Source organism: Dermacentor albipictus, chromosome 1 (genome assembly GCF_038994185.2).
Source record: "Dermacentor albipictus isolate Rhodes 1998 colony chromosome 1, USDA_Dalb.pri_finalv2, whole genome shotgun sequence".
In the NCBI taxonomy this organism is placed as follows: Eukaryota; Metazoa; Arthropoda; class Arachnida; order Ixodida; family Ixodidae; genus Dermacentor; species Dermacentor albipictus.
In genome coordinates, this window is record NC_091821.1 from 160,548,016 (window position 1) to 160,566,115 (window position 18,100).

At 44.4% G+C, this 18,100-nt stretch overlaps 1 long non-coding RNA gene across 1 annotated transcript in view; it reads left to right on the forward strand.

Moving 5' to 3' along the window:
* The window catches only part of LOC135911203 (uncharacterized), a 107,020-nt gene that overhangs the window by 39,661 nt on the left and 49,259 nt on the right, over positions 1 to 18,100 (forward strand). Inside the window, exon 2 of the long non-coding RNA XR_010567251.2 lies at positions 14,268 to 14,499. This is a non-coding gene — a long non-coding RNA (uncharacterized lncRNA). The remainder of the gene's footprint in view (positions 1 to 14,267; positions 14,500 to 18,100) is intronic.

Sequence of the window (18,100 nt, forward strand, 5' to 3'; positions counted from 1 at the left end):
GGCGTGAAAGGAGGGAACTACACGAGCATCAACTTGGCGAACACTTTCCGTAGACGACACGTCTACATGTAACATTTATTGTTCATATAAAGCTTATAATATTTAACGTAGTAGTGTTTACTGTTAGCCTTCCTTATTCGTGACAGCTTTTTCCGAGATGTACGAGTGTAAATGCATAATCTTCCGTAACATCGATACCGGCTGCCTTTAGTCCCGATCTAGCCATGCGAATTGAATCCTTCGTCTTAACGCTCGAAAACCTGGCGATAACGGGCGGCGTTTATTTGGTAGATATTTCCCTAACCTATGAGCACGAGAATAGCTTCAACCGTTAGCTGAAATTCAAACGTCGAAGTCAGTAGACTGGGCAAGATTTCCTCTGACTCAGCCCACGACTCGGATTGTTTGTCATGCAGCCCATAACATATTAAGTTTTCGCGCCGGGCTCGGTCTTCAAACTCGTCCTAGCGTTTATTAATGACAGTAGTTCCGGTGCGCACAGCAGTTGATAGTAAACCGGAGTCAATGACTCCAGCACAACCTTCTGAAACAGCCATCTTTTTCTTCGACGGTGATAAGACGATCATTAATGTCAGTTATTTGCTTTTCTAAATGAATTTCTTTCACTTCGTTAAGTTGTGATAGAACCTCGGCGTGTTTTCTGTCAATTTTCGCATTAAGGAATTTCAATAGCGCCACGACGTCGCTGCTGTTTCTACTTTGATCCTCTTTTGGAGGACAATGTCTCCCCCCAACAACAGCAACTTGGTAACATCATAACTTTCACACGCAATGTCAAAAAGAGGATGTGGGCACGGAAACAGCAGCAGGTTCACATTGCTCGTGCGTTTAGAGTACAGTGATGAAATGGCACTAACCTGCGCACCAGAAAGCACAAGAAGGGTTGACGGATCCTGCCGCGTTCTCGTGCCCACTGAAGGACCATGCAGTCGGCCCGCGCATATAAGTAGCTCCGGATGAAAGCCTGACGATAGCGTAGATGCCTGGCCATGGAGCGTGCGATACACTCTTACGTAGGAAAAGAAGAAAACGATGAAATGTTATTGAGCTAAAATTAATTAGTATGGTAAATATTTATTTGCGATTTGTTTGCTGAGATATGCGCAACTGAAACGTCACTTTGCCGTATAAAGAGGGAGAGCGAAAGAGAGAGAGAGAGAGAAATGAGGTGCTAAAGTCAGGGAGGTAACTCGTTTAAGAAACTGCACATTGGGCATTTTGAATTTAAATTTAGATGCACATCGAAGGAATTCCATGGTCAGGGTCAATTGTGAACACCACTTTCGTCGTCTCTCATAGTCCCTGTGTTTCTTTGGGACATTAAATAAATCATTAAATCTTTCTACCTATCTAGTAATCAATAAATCAGTTATCAATCAATCGAGGTATCGGTTGTTTTCTTCTTTGCACTGACGACGTCAAAATACATAAGGATTAAGGGCAGTACAGTATTGCAGATATTTGTAGACAGTATTCTAGACATGGCATTATTGTACAGACAGTGCAGTACAGCAAAGTACAGAGCTCAGTACTGAGGACTGCCGCGCTTTGCAGTCCGATCTTCCACATTTTCCGAATGGTGCCAATTAAACGGGCTCACTAAATACCAATATAAAACTAGAATTTTGTCTTACTCGCGTAGAAACCATAATAGCCTCTTCCCTTATTCTGCCGACCTGCGGTGTTCACCATGGTTGTCGAAGTAAGCGACCTCGATGTGCTTTCTGACAGCACGTTAAGCTTCTCCGCCCACTGTCAGCGCGAAGCATCGCGAGGCCTGCGACCGCGCGGTTCCGTCTGCAGACTTACAAGAGAATTCCGCCCCCCACTTGCCTGCCTCAAATTGTTCACATCCGTATGCCTCATATTACTTGAATACGCCTCAGTGGTGTGGAATGGCACAAGTGATTCAAACAGCATACTGTATGAGCGTGTACAGAAAACGCTTATGAGTATACAGGTTGTCCCACATAACTTGACCCAAGGTTTTAAAAATGAGACACTCCGGACGCGAGTTCAACCAAATGTATAATGTTGGCACTGCGTAGAGTTACTCAGGCTGTATATTTCCCTCTCAACTAACGGATTAGTTATGTTTAATTAATAAACTTTTTAAGTATTGGCTACAGACCCCAAGTGTGATACGCAAAGCTGTAGAGTACCTTGAGAAACCTCTCAATAAATTGTTTCACGTGGCCCTTTTTTCCGCCTTCCAAAGAAAGGCCGCCAAATATGAAAAAAATACCACGTGACGGGGCGCCTGCGCACTGTTGGTGTGCTGTTCTTAAGCTTGCGATGGATGGCTGCAGCGAGACTGGCCCACAACAGGGCGTTATGCCTAGTGCAGGCATCTGGGCACGCGGCTCTTATCGCATGACGGTGCAAATGCGTGCTGCTGGTCGAGCGTCGCCGAAGCGATAAAGCGTCTAAGGCCACGAAAAAGAAAAGACGAGGAGGAGGAGGAGGAAAGAACTTTATTGTGTGCCCAGACGAAAGCAGAATTTTTGATTCTGCTTTAAAGAAGGAAAGAGGAAAGCGCGTGGGAACGATGGAAGGCGATGACGGCTGCTACTATTTTGCCTTTGTACACAAATTGCCTCGTAGTAGTTTTAGAATTGAACGATGATGCTACAACTTTAAACCTTAGGGCTCGAATAACAGCGGATAAATCACACGGGGACAAAACTAACTAATGTTAAAAAATACCTTGGCTATATTCAAGGAAGATTACGCGTCTTCTTCAGACGATGACTCTTTTTGCACTGGCCCCGTCCGCTCTCCTTCTCACACTTCTACCAGACGTTCTTTTTTTATCTCGCACCCCGCACGTGCGCATCGCTTCGTGGTCGCGGTATCGGGTGGCCGCGTCTGGCTTCACACTTGTGCACCGTGACCGGCGCATCAGTCCCTGAAAGAGTGCGCTCGCAGGCCGTTCCAGTTTACCGGATGTAGATCATACCTTATGTACCTCGTTTGAACCAATCCCAGCGAACTGCAATATATCCAGTGCTCCTCAGGCGCCCGTATCCCTGTGAGTTTTCCACAGCAAGGTTATTTGGCTGTGACCAACGACCAACGTTGAGCAGCAGATATGGCTTACTCCAATGAGGAAAGGACGGATATGGTTTTGGCTCTAGGTGCGTCACGTGGACATAGAAGAGGCGCAGTTGAGCTATTTCAACGCTGGCATCCAGGTACGCGTCTGAGCTGATTGACTGAGTGCGTGCATATGAAACGCTGAGACAGACTGGGACTTTTACGAAGAAACGACATAAATCTTCAATCCTGGGCGAGGACGTGGAGACAGATATTCTGTCAAAGTTTTCTTCAGACCCACATGCAAGTATTCGTAGTGTGGGTGCCGTGGGCGGCAACTACGGGGGACTCCGGGACCCGAGCCCCCTTCGAAGCTTTCCGGGGGGAAGGGGGCAGAGCCCCCGCCCCTCGGGTGATACCGAAGCCTCTCTCCCCCTAACACACACCTAAAGTGCCATTACCAGAGCCTTCCCACCCATATCATTTGAGGTTTCTTTTGACTTTCCTCGACCTTTTCACTTGAAATTTTACTGGGGCTAATAGCTTACTGCATCATTGTTCCCGCGGACGTGCACGGCTTGTAATTCATACCTTCGCTTTATTCCTGCAAATCCTAACAATAGGAGGACACGCGCACTAGAAGCACTAGCGGTAGCCGCCTCATCCGTATTTTCTCACTTCACTGTTTTAATTTTCTGTTGTAAGCATCATGCACATGGTGTTATTTAAACATACACAATATGTTTAAATATACACACAGGAAAAATGTTTATAGTATTTTTGAAAGAGATGGAGGTAGCCAATTAAAATTTATCGCTAAAGCCTGTGCCTATGTCTATGCCTGCAGAATGAATATGTTGCTGTAGGTTCACCACCCTTCAAATTGCTTTGCGTGCTGTTTGACCGTGAAAGAAAACTACAGACTTCAGTGACCCTTTCAGCAGAGTCTTTTATCAATGGCGTGTGAAATGTACGTGAATGTTGCGTGTCTCAGTATTGTTTTTCTTTCCAGTAAGAAATGCTAACGACTCATGAGAGAAAAAAAAAGCATTTCTAATAATTTACAACATTTATGAGGGATGGAAACGTCGTAACTTGCATGCAAAGGTCAGAAATATATACAGGGTGTCTAAATTAAATATCACGTACCAAAATTTTACAAAAAGAGCAATGCGTTACTCGAACAAATAGTAAAGTTTCGTTCGTTCTCCGTCCTCGCTTCACCGTTGGAACTTGAAGCTTATCGGACGATGATCGGCAGTTGTTGGTCAAACGCAGGCAGGAAACGATGAGGTCAGATGTACAAGAAATATTTATAGGCAAACTTTTCTATATACATGGCAGGTAAAACAAATACATTACAAACTTGAACAATTGAGAAACAAAGTCTCACTCTTCTACTGTCTCAATGACTGTTAGAGCCCAGACTCGTTTTAACGTACATAGTACGGAGGCTCACTGATCTATCAGCAATCCTGATTTCAGCCAAGTCTGAGGGACATGTCCTCCCGATTTTTATAGCCCAAATATACAAAGAAAAAAAAGGCGGTAGGGCCGTTGGCCCGTCCCACAGGTTCAGTTGCCAATCAGAGTCAACCGTTTGTTAAGCCACAAACCACAGGGATGGGCTTACTCTTAAAAATAAACATATTGGAAAACAAAGCTCTTTTCCTTCTTCGCCAAAACTCCATTGCCCTCTCATTTCTCCGTAGTTAGTGAGGGCTCAGCAAAACACGCCAGGCCCGAACAAGTTATCGGTAGACCGTTTCAAATCCCAACGGCGTCTAGGCCGCAAATGTCTCGGAAGCAGGGGCATCAGCACCACGAAGTGCCGCTGTACTCAAAGTTTGGCCGTGCGGGAGACGGATGACCCTCCTTGTCCTTCAAACTTATTGTCTACAAGACAAAGTTCTCCGAGTGCGTGTTTCCAAGACGCCGTCGTCTGAATGCACTCTTTACGTGTGCACCGCATTCCTACAGCGTGCACGGTAAGCTGGCCTTTGATGCCACACAGGCAGTCGCACCCAACAACAAGGCTGGCGATTACGTTCCGGACGCGTAGCAGATTAGGTCCATGCTCACTGCATGCGGCACGGGGTCAGAGTTGCTAAGTCCTTCTTAACCTCGGCGGCGGCTCCAATTAGTCAGGCACTGGGGCGCCAGACCCACAATACCTTGCACAGTAGTCCGTTTCACGGCTGGTCTGTGTGACCCGTCGGCGGACTGCCAACATCGTGCGCACAATACCGACTTCCAGGAATCGGCACTCGCCCGCCTGGCACCTGCCGCGACGCGTCGCCTAACCCTGCGCGTTGCCTGTGACCCCACATAACACAGCAACTGTCGCCCCGCTGACATGGGGGGAAGTGAACCCCCTCTCTATACACAAAGCACGAGGCCGATTCGTGAGACTTAAGAACCCGAACAATCAGAGCGACCTTACACAAATCCTAGTGCCTATTGCTTCCAGTTTAGTGGAGTAGCTGCCAGTAATGTTTTTCGTTACTTATATTTAATTGGGTAATTGATTTAATTATTTCACTCGAGACGTACTATCCTGATTATCGAAGTGTCAATGAGGCATTTAAAGGAACAGCCAAGGGACATCTAACTGCGGTATATTCAGCGATCTGCGTCCTGCGCACTAATTTTTTTCCGACTTATAAATAAGCACCGCAGAGTTTGCAGAATACCACGTGACTGCGCTCCCACCCTAATCATAAAGCAGCGCCCTCGAACAGGCTTCCTTTGAGTTATCCAGAATGAAATAAAGGAAATAAAGAAAAGCATCGTGATCGAGCCTTACCTGCCGCGCCCCGGTCGAGGTAGCACGTCGCGTTTGCAGTTAGTTGGAAACAAGCTGTGATAGCTGTTGTCTTAGCGTAGATAAAGAGCACGGATGTTGTTTTTTCTGCCACAAGACCTATCACCACAAAATCGAATTGACAATAAACAGTTTTAGAATAGCATTTGTCGCCTTACGTACGTTAAACGTAAGCACCTTTGCGGGACGTTATGGTGCGTGTCCTTTCAAGTCTTTTCGTTTGCCTTACGGAAACACAAACGTAAAGAAAACGTTATAAAACAGGGCGCCGTCTGGTGCCTCGTGCGAAACGTATCCAAACCAAGACGGTCCATTAGCAACCAACCTGCTGTTGCTATGTAGATGCGTCTCGTTAGGCGCACGGGCGCCAGAATCGTCGAACGATCTCACAAAATAAACGTGCTATGCGCTCATAACTAACCTTTCAGGTGCGTTTAGAGAAAGCGAAAGCTCATTACAATAGTTACTGGCGATCAACGCGAGTGGGAGTATAGCCAACACGAGAATTCACGCAAATTAAAACAGGGAAGTGAGAAAATACGGATGAGGCGGCTACCGCTAGTGCTTCTAGTGCGCGTGTCCTCCTATTGTTAGGATTTGCAGGAATAAAGCGAAGGTATGAATTACAAGCCGTGCACGTCCGCGGGAACAATGATATATAGCAGTCATGGAAGTGTGGTGGTAGACCAAAGGCATCGACTATCATCATAAATTATGAAAACCTGTGACACGCCGCCAACCTCAACAAACAGCGGCGGAGGACTCCATCTTTGAGTCCTAGCCTATGCACGGATGTTCTAGTATTTATGGCCTCAAACCCTCGTGCTAGCGTGCGGGATGTGGCCGCCCAGGTACCAATTTCCAAGCAAAAAAATTAAATTATGGGGTTTTATGTGCCAAAACCACTTTCTGATTATGAGGCACGCCGTAGTGGAGGACCCGGAAATTTCGACCACCTGGGGTTCTTTAACGTGCACGGTTGTTTTCGCATTTCGCGTCCATCGAAATGCGGCCGCCGTGGCCGGGATTCGATGCCGCGACCTCGTGCTCAGCAGCCTAACATCATAGCCACTGAGCATCCACGGCGGGTCAATTTCGAAGTCATAAGTTTGGAGGATTCTAAATGACGGCCTTTCACCCGTACCACCTTAACCAGTAGCACCAATACTTAGAAGATGGGGACCTGTAGAATCGTCCAGATTTCTCGACTTGGATCCTCACAAAAGCTGATGAGTCACCGGATTTTTTAGCAGCATAATGCTCACAGATGAAGCAACTTTTCGTAGAAACGACTAGGTAAATTTGCATAATGCACTGTGTAAAGCGCAATCGGCACCAGTACCAGTGGTCGTTCAAAGTGTGGTTCGGAATTAACCCCGGTACTATAATCGGTCCCATCTTTTTCGATCACACACTGACTGGACAGCGTTACCTGAACGAAATCCTTGAAGGAGTGGTGGATGAGTTGCTCAGCGAAGTACCGCTGTCACGTCTTCCACTTATGTGGTGTCAGCAAGATGGGGCACCTGCACGCAGCAGCAGCCGAGCACGAAACTGGCTGGATGCGACTTTTCATGCGCAATAGATGGGAAGGCACGGGCCTGCAAATTGGCCTGCTAGATCACCTGACACCTCTCCACTCCATTTCTTTCCTTGGGGTTATGTGAAAGATCGTGCTTACATGATCGAGACGGACGTCAGATTACTTCAAGGCAAGAATAACGGATGTCTGCCGTAGAATTGCGGCGTAGGTCATCAAGAAAGCCATTCAAGATGGGATAAAACGGACACAGTACTGCGTAGCTGCAAAAGGAGATCCATTCGAACATGTCCTCTAGGCAGCAGCTCGTGTTCAACGGAGCTTACGAATTCTTAGATAATAAGGGCACACTGAAATCCGATGTTTTTTTTCTCTTTCTTTTCTTTTTGTGCGGACATCCTGATTGCCAATCCGACTCATTTAAAAGTGGTATATTTACTTTCTTGAACGCGTCGGTTTTGCCTGGTCTCTACACGTTGGTCGCTTACCAGTCTTTTTACCTTGCATTTATTTTTTGACACGAACCTGTTATTGCAGGACGTACACACTTTCACGACAAATAAAACGGTCACTTTAATTTCGCTTTGGTCCGAAGCAAGGTTTTGGTCCAAACAAGCAAGCAACATAGCTTCGCGCGCACTCTTCTGATGCTGTGCGAGCAATGCCGGGATATTGAAGCAGTATATGCCTATTGCTTTTCGTATTTCATGCATGGTCAGAGCGGTGCTTTGGCCGCGTTATCAAGAGCGTTTTGTTATCAATGGGATCGGTCGGCCTTGAGAGACCGATAATAAGTGTGACATAGAAATGAGAGGAAGGAATAGCTGTGAAGCCACGAAACCGGCTGTTGGTGCTCCTTCCGTACCATTATACCAAGGTTATGCGCTGTCTCTTCGGGTTTGCGACAGGCAATGCAGTTGCTTTCAATCAGCTTATCTGAGGGCGCTGCTTTATGGTGCGGGTGGGAGCGCAGTCATGTGGCATTTTTCATATTTCGTGAGGTTTGTTTGCGAGTCAGAAAAACATACACACAATTAGTACGTCGCTGAAAAGACAGCAGTTAGATGTCATTTGAGGGTGCCTACATATGCCTCATTGACACTTTGAAAATTAGGACAGGACTTCTCCAATTAGATAAATAATTACAATTACCGAATTAAATCTCAGTAACGAAAGAATTACTGGCGGTTACTCCACTGTGCCGGAAACAATATGCACTACGTTTTCTTCGAGTAACACAACTGCTATTTTTTTAAGTCTTCGTGCATGATAGTTTGGGAACACTGTATAATTCACTCAGTATCCGAAATGACGCCTAGCCTGATTCACTCGAAATCAGAATCAACAGCAGTCATGCGCAGCAGCGCTTATACTCACCGCACTGCTGCTCTGTAGGGCGTAGGGGGTCCTCAAGCTGCATTCGGCAGCTTTTTCCCTTCCGTCCTCTCTCATTTCTGTACTTTGTTTTGAGAGAAATAAAATCTATCTATCTATCTATCTATCTAAGAAAAAGAGATGGAGACTGCATTTTCGCCGGAAAGGCGAAGCAGTATTAGTGATAGCCAAGTATACGACAATCCCACAAAGGAAGATTACACGACCGAGAGGACTCAGGCTGTGAAATTGAACTGTCTCCTACTATGAGGTCTTGTATATACTCATAGAAAGCCGTCATTTCAGTGCCCAATTCTTCGAGGTTACAGGAAGTTTCTTCAAGTGCGATAAATTTTATATATATATATATATATATATATATATATATATATATATATATATATATATATATATATATAAGCTGGTCGCCCGCCCCCTTCCACCCGGAAAAATGAAAACTCCGCCTATGATGGGTGCTGAAGCTGGAGTGCCAAAGTGTCCAATGTGGAGAGCACTTAAGAAAAGGCAACTTCATCCGTACTACGTGCAGCTGCACCAGATGTTGGAGCCCCGCGATTTCCAAAACCGAAAGGGCTTTGCAAACTGGATTATAATCAAGAAAGAACAGGACCCAGGCTTTGTCAACAAAATATTGTGGACCGATGAAGCTATCTTCTCACGTAATGCCCAAGTGAACATCCACAACGCTCACTATTAAAGCGACGGAAACCCTCATTGAGTTTTGAAGATACATCACCAATATCAGTGGTCGGTTAATGTGTAGTGTGGAATTTACGGTGGCACTATCATTGGCCCTGTGTTTTTTGATAGCACGCATACAGGCGAAAGATGCGTCAACGACATCCTTGATGGGGCGTTTGAGGATTTTCTTTGCGAAGTTCCGTTGGCTAGGATCACGGATATTTGGTATTAGCATGATGGTGCTGCCGCGCACGGTGGAAGGAAAGCTTGTAAATGGCATGAACTATTCCCGCAGCAGTGGATTGCTTGACCGGCACGGTCGCCAGATCTAACTCCCCTCGATTTCTTTCTCTGTGGTTACGTCAAAGATCAAGTATACCGGACACCAGTCACAACATCACAGAACCTAAACGAAAAAATAAGAGAAGTCTGCCCCTCCATCCCTGATACCATAATGAAGAACGCCTCGGAAAGTGGGCCTATGAGATGTAAAATGTGCATTGCAGCAGATGGTGACCTCTTCGAACACGCATTAGAATTAAACGGCGCTTTTTGGATTGAAGGTCACTGGAAAATCATTCTGGCCCTAACGTCGCCTACCCACCCAACCGCAGTACTCTCCGTCGGCAGGCTGCGAGCTCTTGCCCATTTCAAGCATCAAAAAATAAAGCTATGTTCTTGTTCTCTTTCCTCTCCTTAGACGCTTTATCGCTTCCGCACCGCTCGGCCAGCAGCATGCATTTGCGCTGTCATACGATAAAAGCCACATGCCCAGATACCTACACCAAACATAACGCCCTGTCTCGGACCAGTTTCACTGCAGCCGACCTTGTTCATCCTTCGCACGCTTGAGAGCAGCACGATAACAGTGCGCAATCGCCCCGTCATGTGGTATATTTTCATATTTTGCGATCTTTCTTTGGGACGCGGAAAAAGGACCACGTAAGATATCATCATCATCATCACCATCATCATCATGAGCCTATTTTATGTCCACTGCTAGACGAAGGCCTCTCCCTGCGATCTCTAATTACCCCTGTCCTGCGCCAACCGATTCCAACTAGCGCCCGCGAATTTCCTAATTTCATCAACTCACCTAGCCTTCTGCCGTTCTCGACTGCGCTTCCCTTCTCTTAGTACTCATTCTGTACCCTAATGGTCCAACGTTTATCTAACCTACGCATTACATGACCTGCCCAACGCCTTTTTTCTCCTAATGTCAATGAGAATATCGGCTATACCTGTTTGCTCTCTGAACCAAACCGCTCTCTTTCTGTCTCTTAACCTTCTGCCGAGCATTCTTCGTTCCATCGCTCTTTGCGCGGTCCTTAACTTGTTCTCAAGCTTCTTTGTCAGCCTCCAAGTATCTGTCCCATATGTCAGCAATGGTAAAATGCACTGATTGCACACCTTCCTTATCAACGATAATGGTAAGCTTCCAGTCTGGAGCCGACAATGTCTTCCGTATGCGATCCAACCCATTTTCATTCTTCTATGAATTTCCTTCTCATGATCAGGGTCGCCTGTGATTTATTGACCTAGGTAAACGTTCTCCTTCAGACTCTAGAAGCTGACTGGCGATCCTGAACTCTTGTTCATTTGCCCGGTTATTCTTCATTATCTTTGTACTCTGCATATTAATCTTCAACCACACTCTTGCACTTTCTCTGTTAAGGTTGTCAATCATTTGTTGTAACTTGTCTGCAGTGTTGTTGAATAGAACAATGTCATCGGCAAACCGAAGGTTGCCGAGATGTTCGCCGACGATCCTTACTCCTAAGCCTTCACAGTTCAATACATTGAATACTTCTTCCAAGCACGCAGTGAATAGCATTGGAAAGATTATGTCTACTTGTCTGACACCTTTCTTTATAGGCATCTTCTTACTTTTCTTGTGTAGAATTAAGGAAGCTGTGGAATCTCTGTAGATAATTTCCAAGATATTTACGTAAGTGGTCTGTGCTCCTTGGTTACGTTATGCCTCTATGACTGCAGGTATCTCTGCTGAATCAAATGCCTTTTCGTAATCTATGAAGGTCATATAGAAAAGCTGATTATACTCTGCGGATTTCTCGACTACCAGATTGATGACATAGATCTGATCCATTGTAGAGTATCCCTTCCCGAAACCTGCCTGTTCCCTTGGTTGGCTTAAGTCCAGTGTTGTCCTTATTCTATTGCAAATTATCTTGGTGAATATTTTACACAATACTGGGAGTAAGCTAATGATCTATAGTTTTTCAATTGTTTAGCGTCTCCTTTTTTGTAGACAAGTATAATGTTTCATTCTTCCAGTTTTCTCGGACCCTTGAAGTCAATAGCCAGTTCGTAGGGAGAGCCGCCAGTTTTTCAAGCATTATGTATCCTCCGTCTTTGATTAAATCGACTGTTCTTCCATCTTCTCCTGCCGCTTTTCTCCGTTCCATGTCTTGCATTGCCCTTCTAACCTCATCGCTAGTTATAGGAGTCTCTGCCACCTGTTCATTAGCGCTTCCAATGGAGGTATCGTGGTTCCTCTGGGTACTGTACACGTCAGTATAGAATTATTCCGCTGCTTTTGCTATACCTTCAAGATTGATGATGATATTACTGTGCTTATCTTTCAGTGCATACATCTTGGTTTGTCCTATGCCAAGTTTCCTTCTCACTGATTTCAGGCTGCGACCATTTTTTACGACTTTCTCAGTCTTTCTCACGTTATAATTTCGAATATCACTTATTTTCGCTTTGTTGATCAGTTTTGACAGTTCAGTGAATTCTAGCTTATCTCTTGAGTTGGGCACTTTCAATCTCTGTCGTTTATTTATTAGGTCATTTGTTACTTGGGAGAGCTTGCCTAGTGGTTGACTTGGTGCCATGCCTCTTACTTCAATTGCTGCCTCTGAAGCCAGCCTAGCTAAGGTTCCATTCATTACTTCTATGTCATCGTCATCTCTCTGTTTAAAGCAGCATATTTGGTTGCAAGTACCAGCCTCAATTTGTACCCTTACTGCCTCTAAGTTGACCTGTTTGTTCTTGACCAATTTTTCTCTTTCTTTCTTCAAATTGAGGTGAATCCTAGCCCTCACTAACCTATGACCACTGCACTTTACCCTACCTATCATTTCTACATTCTGCACTTTGCTGGGATCGGCAGAAAGTATGAAATCAATTTCATTTCTTGTTTCGCCATTAGGGCTTTTACAGGTCCACTTTCTGTTTCTATGTTTCCTGAAAAAGGTGTTCATTATTCTCAGCTTATTCCTTTCTGCGAATTCTACCAGTATCTCTCCTCTAGCGTTTCTAGAATCGACGCCGTAGTTGGTAATTGCCTGTTCACCTGCCTGCTTTTTCCCCAGTTATGCATTGAAGTCACCCATTACTGCTGTATACCGAGTTTGCACTTTTCTCATCGCTAATTCGACATCTTCATAAACCTGATCCATTTCATCATCATCGTGACTGGATGTTAGGGCGTAGGCTTGTACTACTTTTAATCTATACCTCTTATTAAGTTTCATTACGACTACAGTTACCCTCTCATTAATGCTGTAGAATTCGTCAATGTTGCCCACTATGTCCTTATGGATTAGGAATCCTACCCAGTATTGCTTCTTATCTGGCCGACCTCTGTTGCAGAGGACATTGCCATTATTCAGCACCGTATAAGCCTCACCAGTTCTTCTAATCTCTCTAAGGCCAATTATATCCCAAACAATATCTGATAGTTATTCAAAGAGTCCTGCCAAGCTAGCTTCATTCGACAGAGTTCGGCTTTTAAAGGTTGCTAGGGTCAGTTTCCATTGGCAGCCTGTCCGAACCCAGAGATTCTTAGCACCCTCTGCTGCATTACAGGTCTGACCGCCGCCTTGGTCAGATGTTCCGCAGCTGCTGGTGACTGAGGGCCATGGGATAATTGTAAGAATCATGAGGGAGGGGGCGGCTGAATACTGCACCAGAGAGGCCAATTTCTGTTCTGGTGAAGGAGCGTCTTTGTTGAAGCTCAGTGGGCCTTCCTAATTTGGTTGTACCTGGAATAGTATAGGCCCACTCGCTGTCGGCATCTTTTGCCGGTGTCAGGCGTCACTCCAAGTCTGCAGATGTAGTGCCGGACACAATTTATTGAGAGGTTTCTCAAGGTGCTCTACAACTATGCGTATCACACTTGGGGTCTGCAGCCAATACTTAAAAGTTGATTAATTAAATATGACTAATCTGTTATTTAAGGGGAAAATATAAAGTAGCCTGAGTAACTCTGGGCTAGTGTCTACATTATGCATTTGGTTCAACTCGTGTCCGTAGTGCCTTTCATTTTTAAAACTCTGGCTCAATTTATTTGGGGCGACCTATATATAAACATATTTTTCTCACCTCATGCATCAACAATTTGCCAAGTTTTAATAATTATCTACACCTCTGTGACTTAGCTGCAGACGTAGTCGTACCGACGTCTTCTTTTTTTTTCCAAAATTATTTACACATTTGTTACATGTTCGGATCTACTAGCTTCTGTTTCACTGCGGGTTACGCAGGGAACATAGACCCTTCCACGTTCCTGCCTCTTTCAGTTTATAGACGCTTGTTTCTCCAAGAATGCAAAGTGTGCACAACAGTCGTTTTCTCCACATTGGTATATTTCGAAATGTGTTGTCTTTTTTCTCTTCCAAGCTGCGCACTTTCTCAGGAGCCTTCTTTCTAGCAGCAGTCGTCTCCAGTCTCATAAGTGCGGGCAGCCCAGGCACGTGTGCTTCTCCCCAACACTGGCTGATATTCTCGTGATCGCTATTACAGGAATAATCGCCTGCTGCATGGAACCTCAAGGAAGCTAATCGCTGGCGGCGTCTACACAAGCTACGAGTGCGCAGCTTGGACGAAACAGCTACGTCGCAGCAACAAGGGCGACGCCTCCTGGCCTCCACCGGGTTATAAGAGCACTACGTTCCTGGAACCTGGCATAACTGCGGGCAGCCCAGGTACGTGCGCTTCCCCAGCATGGCTGAGATTCTGGTGATCGCTATTACAGGTACGTGTCTCGTGTATTGAGATCCTATCATCTTAGTGTCTGTGCTTCGCCGCGGTGTGCGTATTGTACGCAAATGGCGACAGTGAAGGAAGTTGGTAGGACGTTGGGGGAACCAAGTAGTAAATTTGACGCATTCAGCTCGAAAGTGTGCACGGAAATGCAGGAGATTCGCAGTTCCGGTTCATTTATGAACACACAGTTCGCAGATTTTAAGATCACACTTGAAGGACTGAAGCAAGGACTAATGTCACTTGAGAATGAAAATACACAACTAAAAGATCAACTAAGGAAAACCCAGAACGAGCTTATTGAAATTAAGCAATACAGTCGTTAACAAAACCTTGAGATCAAAGACCTTCCAAAGAGACCTGATGAAGAACTAGTTGATGCCATAATAGAAGCAAGCAAAAAACTGAATGTTCCACTGACATGCACAGACGTGGATGTAATTCGTCGCGCCACGAGCAAGGACAAGGAAAGGCCGAATGTGGTCTTAAAATTCGTATCTCGCTCTCTCCGTGATAACGTTTTGAAAGAGCTAAAAGAAAAGGCCTGTTCCGTCAGACTTTGGATATGAAGGCAATTAGGTAATATCAATGAACACCTATGCGCTGAAAATAAACTACTACTTGGCAAGGCTACTGCACGCAAAAAGGAGAAAAAAATAGAAGTACACTGGGGTTGCAAACGGAAAAATTCTTGCAAGGAAAGCAGATAACTCTAGCGCTCTACATATTGAAACTGAGGAAGATCTACTGAATATCTGCTAACCGCCACAGTCATGGCTACGCATCAATTACCAAAAGATAACAACAGTACCCCTGTAATTTGTTACTTCCTTGTTCTGATACAGTGCAACGTGCGCAGTCTGCACAAAAATATTGACGCTCTTTGCTACTTCCTACCAATTAATTCTTTTGAATTCGATCTCACAGCTGTTTCTGAGACTTCGCTTAAGTTAGGTGAAGTTCTGAATATCCCAGGCTATTTATTCGCTTCTATGTCTAGGCAGTCTTTTGCACGAGGCGGAGGTGTTGGTTTATTCTTGAAAGGCAGTATCAAGCGTGACCTTGTTCCTCTATTCTCCTGCTCTTATCTACCTGAATTTGACTTTCTCGTGGTAAAAGCAACCACTGTTATCATCGCTGTTATCTTTCATGCCCCGAACAATAACATGCAACACTTTATGCACCATTTTGAAGCATTACTAGCATACTGGAACAGCTTCAACTCAAACACAATCATATGCGGGGACTTCAACATTGACTCCTTAAAAAAGGAGAGTAGTGAATACTTTCACCTGATTAATTCTTATGCCTTCCACAACGTCATCACAAGTCACACTAGGGTCACTTCTACTTCATTAACATCAAATTATTATATACTTTGTAATTTTGACACAACCACCAGCGAATGTAACATCTGACACAACAATTTCAGATCACTATCCGACTGGCATTTCCTTCCTCCAAACTGAAAACAATATTCAACGAACAACAACTTATGGCAACATAGTTGATCTTCGCAGTTTAAAACAGCGCTTACTAGAAATTGATGACTTTGTACTAGACCTCACGGATGCTCACCAACTTTACGCCAGAATTAGCTCCGCTGTGAGCCAGCCTTGCACCACTAGTGTAAACTGCACACATTTTTTACCAACAACATCGGGAGTTCCCCAGGGATCAGAGGTGGGACCCATTTTATTTTCACTACATATGAATTATCTCCCGTTAATATTACCAGAGTCCTTCCGAACATGGAAGGACTCCGATATTAGATAACGTCAGTCCTGTTAAGTATGCTGATGTCACTGCTCTAATTTGCGCACACGAGTTCATTGTTGAAGCTTATCGTGTCGCTAACCAAGAAATGAAATTAATCTGTAACTAGTTTCATTCCAATAAACTGCTCTTAAACGTCAAAAAAGACAAAATATATGGTGATTCATTCTTCATACACAGCTATTGCCCTGGACTCGTGTGTGCTCCTGGCTGAGAGAGAAACCATAGAAGAAGTCAGTAACTTAACATATCTAGGCGTTGTACTAGATCACCCCTTCAAATGGAAAATTACTTTCTATGGAAAAAGCTAGCCACTGTCGGCATGGCGTTTTTCAAATATCGCCATTTTTATGTAGCGACTTCGAGAATGATTTATTTTGCCCTATTCCATAGTCCACTATCATATTGTATTGAATCTCGGGGCCACACATACGACTCTTTCGTAAAACCACTTGTCACGCAAAAACGCGCAATCCGCTCATGGTCAAACTCAAGTTATGCGACCTCTACTAATTCTCCTATTTCCCAATACCAAATCGTGCCCTACTGATAAATTGCAAAACTGCAATAACGGTGTATAACTCTTTAAATAGCAATGTTCCTCTTCACTGCTCAAATTTTATGCCTTCGCAATTCATAACAAGAGGCTATTAATGTGGTAATTTGCTTAAACAACTGGTAAAAAATGTGTACGCAAAAAGGCGGCTTTCTAATGTTGGCACTTCTTTATGGAACAATCTTCGAGTTCTTCTAAAACAACGTAAAGCCTTCTTTCTGTAAGAACTGTATTACAAGTTTCAATTTCTTATGCTTTGTATATGCCTGATATGCTGCTTTGTATATACTTGATATGCTGTTGAACTATCTTTAAATGTATTAAATATGTTACTTCCTTGTTTTGATCCCTAATCTGATATGCTGTTAAATTGGTGTATATACGTGTTTCCTGCCTGCAAGTTTATGCATGTAATTGTTGCATAGATCCATACTAGCATGACGCTACGGATCCAGATGTTTATAAGTATGTTTTTCTGTGTGACCATACCTTATCTAGTAAAGTTAAATTAATTTCAATTCAATTCATACTTTCTCTCTCCTCGCATATATGTACTTCGTCTCTCAATTTTGTGTTAGTTCTGTATGATTGCTTATTATTGAGCTGTTTCTCAAGCTCTTTCTTGTTTTCTTTTTATTCATTACATATTTTAATCCCATAACTTTTGCTCTCAATTGTTTAACCTTGTCCATCTTTTTGTTTTTGTTTCGCTATGCGCCAGTATTTAGACCTTTGGTTGTTGCTGGGGGCATAAATAAAGAAGATTGGTTGATTGACGGAATTATTGTTGCTGTTGTTGTTGATGTTGTTGAAAACATAAATACAATTGACAGAGACAAATGGAAGGGGAAGAGCAGGCTGGCAACTGCCACCAGAAGGTTCACAACACCTGCCTACTCTTCAGGAAGCAAGTATACAAACATGGAAATCGAAGATTAGGAGAAGGAAAGTGAGAACAAGAGTTCGCAAAAAGCTAAAGGAAAAACAATGGCAAAGAATAGAGCACCAGCAGTAGGAACAGAAAAAAATTAGTCCCGGTGGCTCAGCGGCTATGGCGTTGCGCACGAGGTCGCGGGTTGGATTCCCAACAGCGGTGGCCGCATTCCGATGGTGGCGGAGTACAAAAATGTTTGTGTACTTAGATTTAAGTGCACGTTAGGTAACATCACGTGGTCAAAAATAATCCTGACCCCCTCTCCCCACTACGACGTTCCTGTTTAACCCCGCTGTGCACTTGGGGCACGTTAAGCCCGGTAATCTC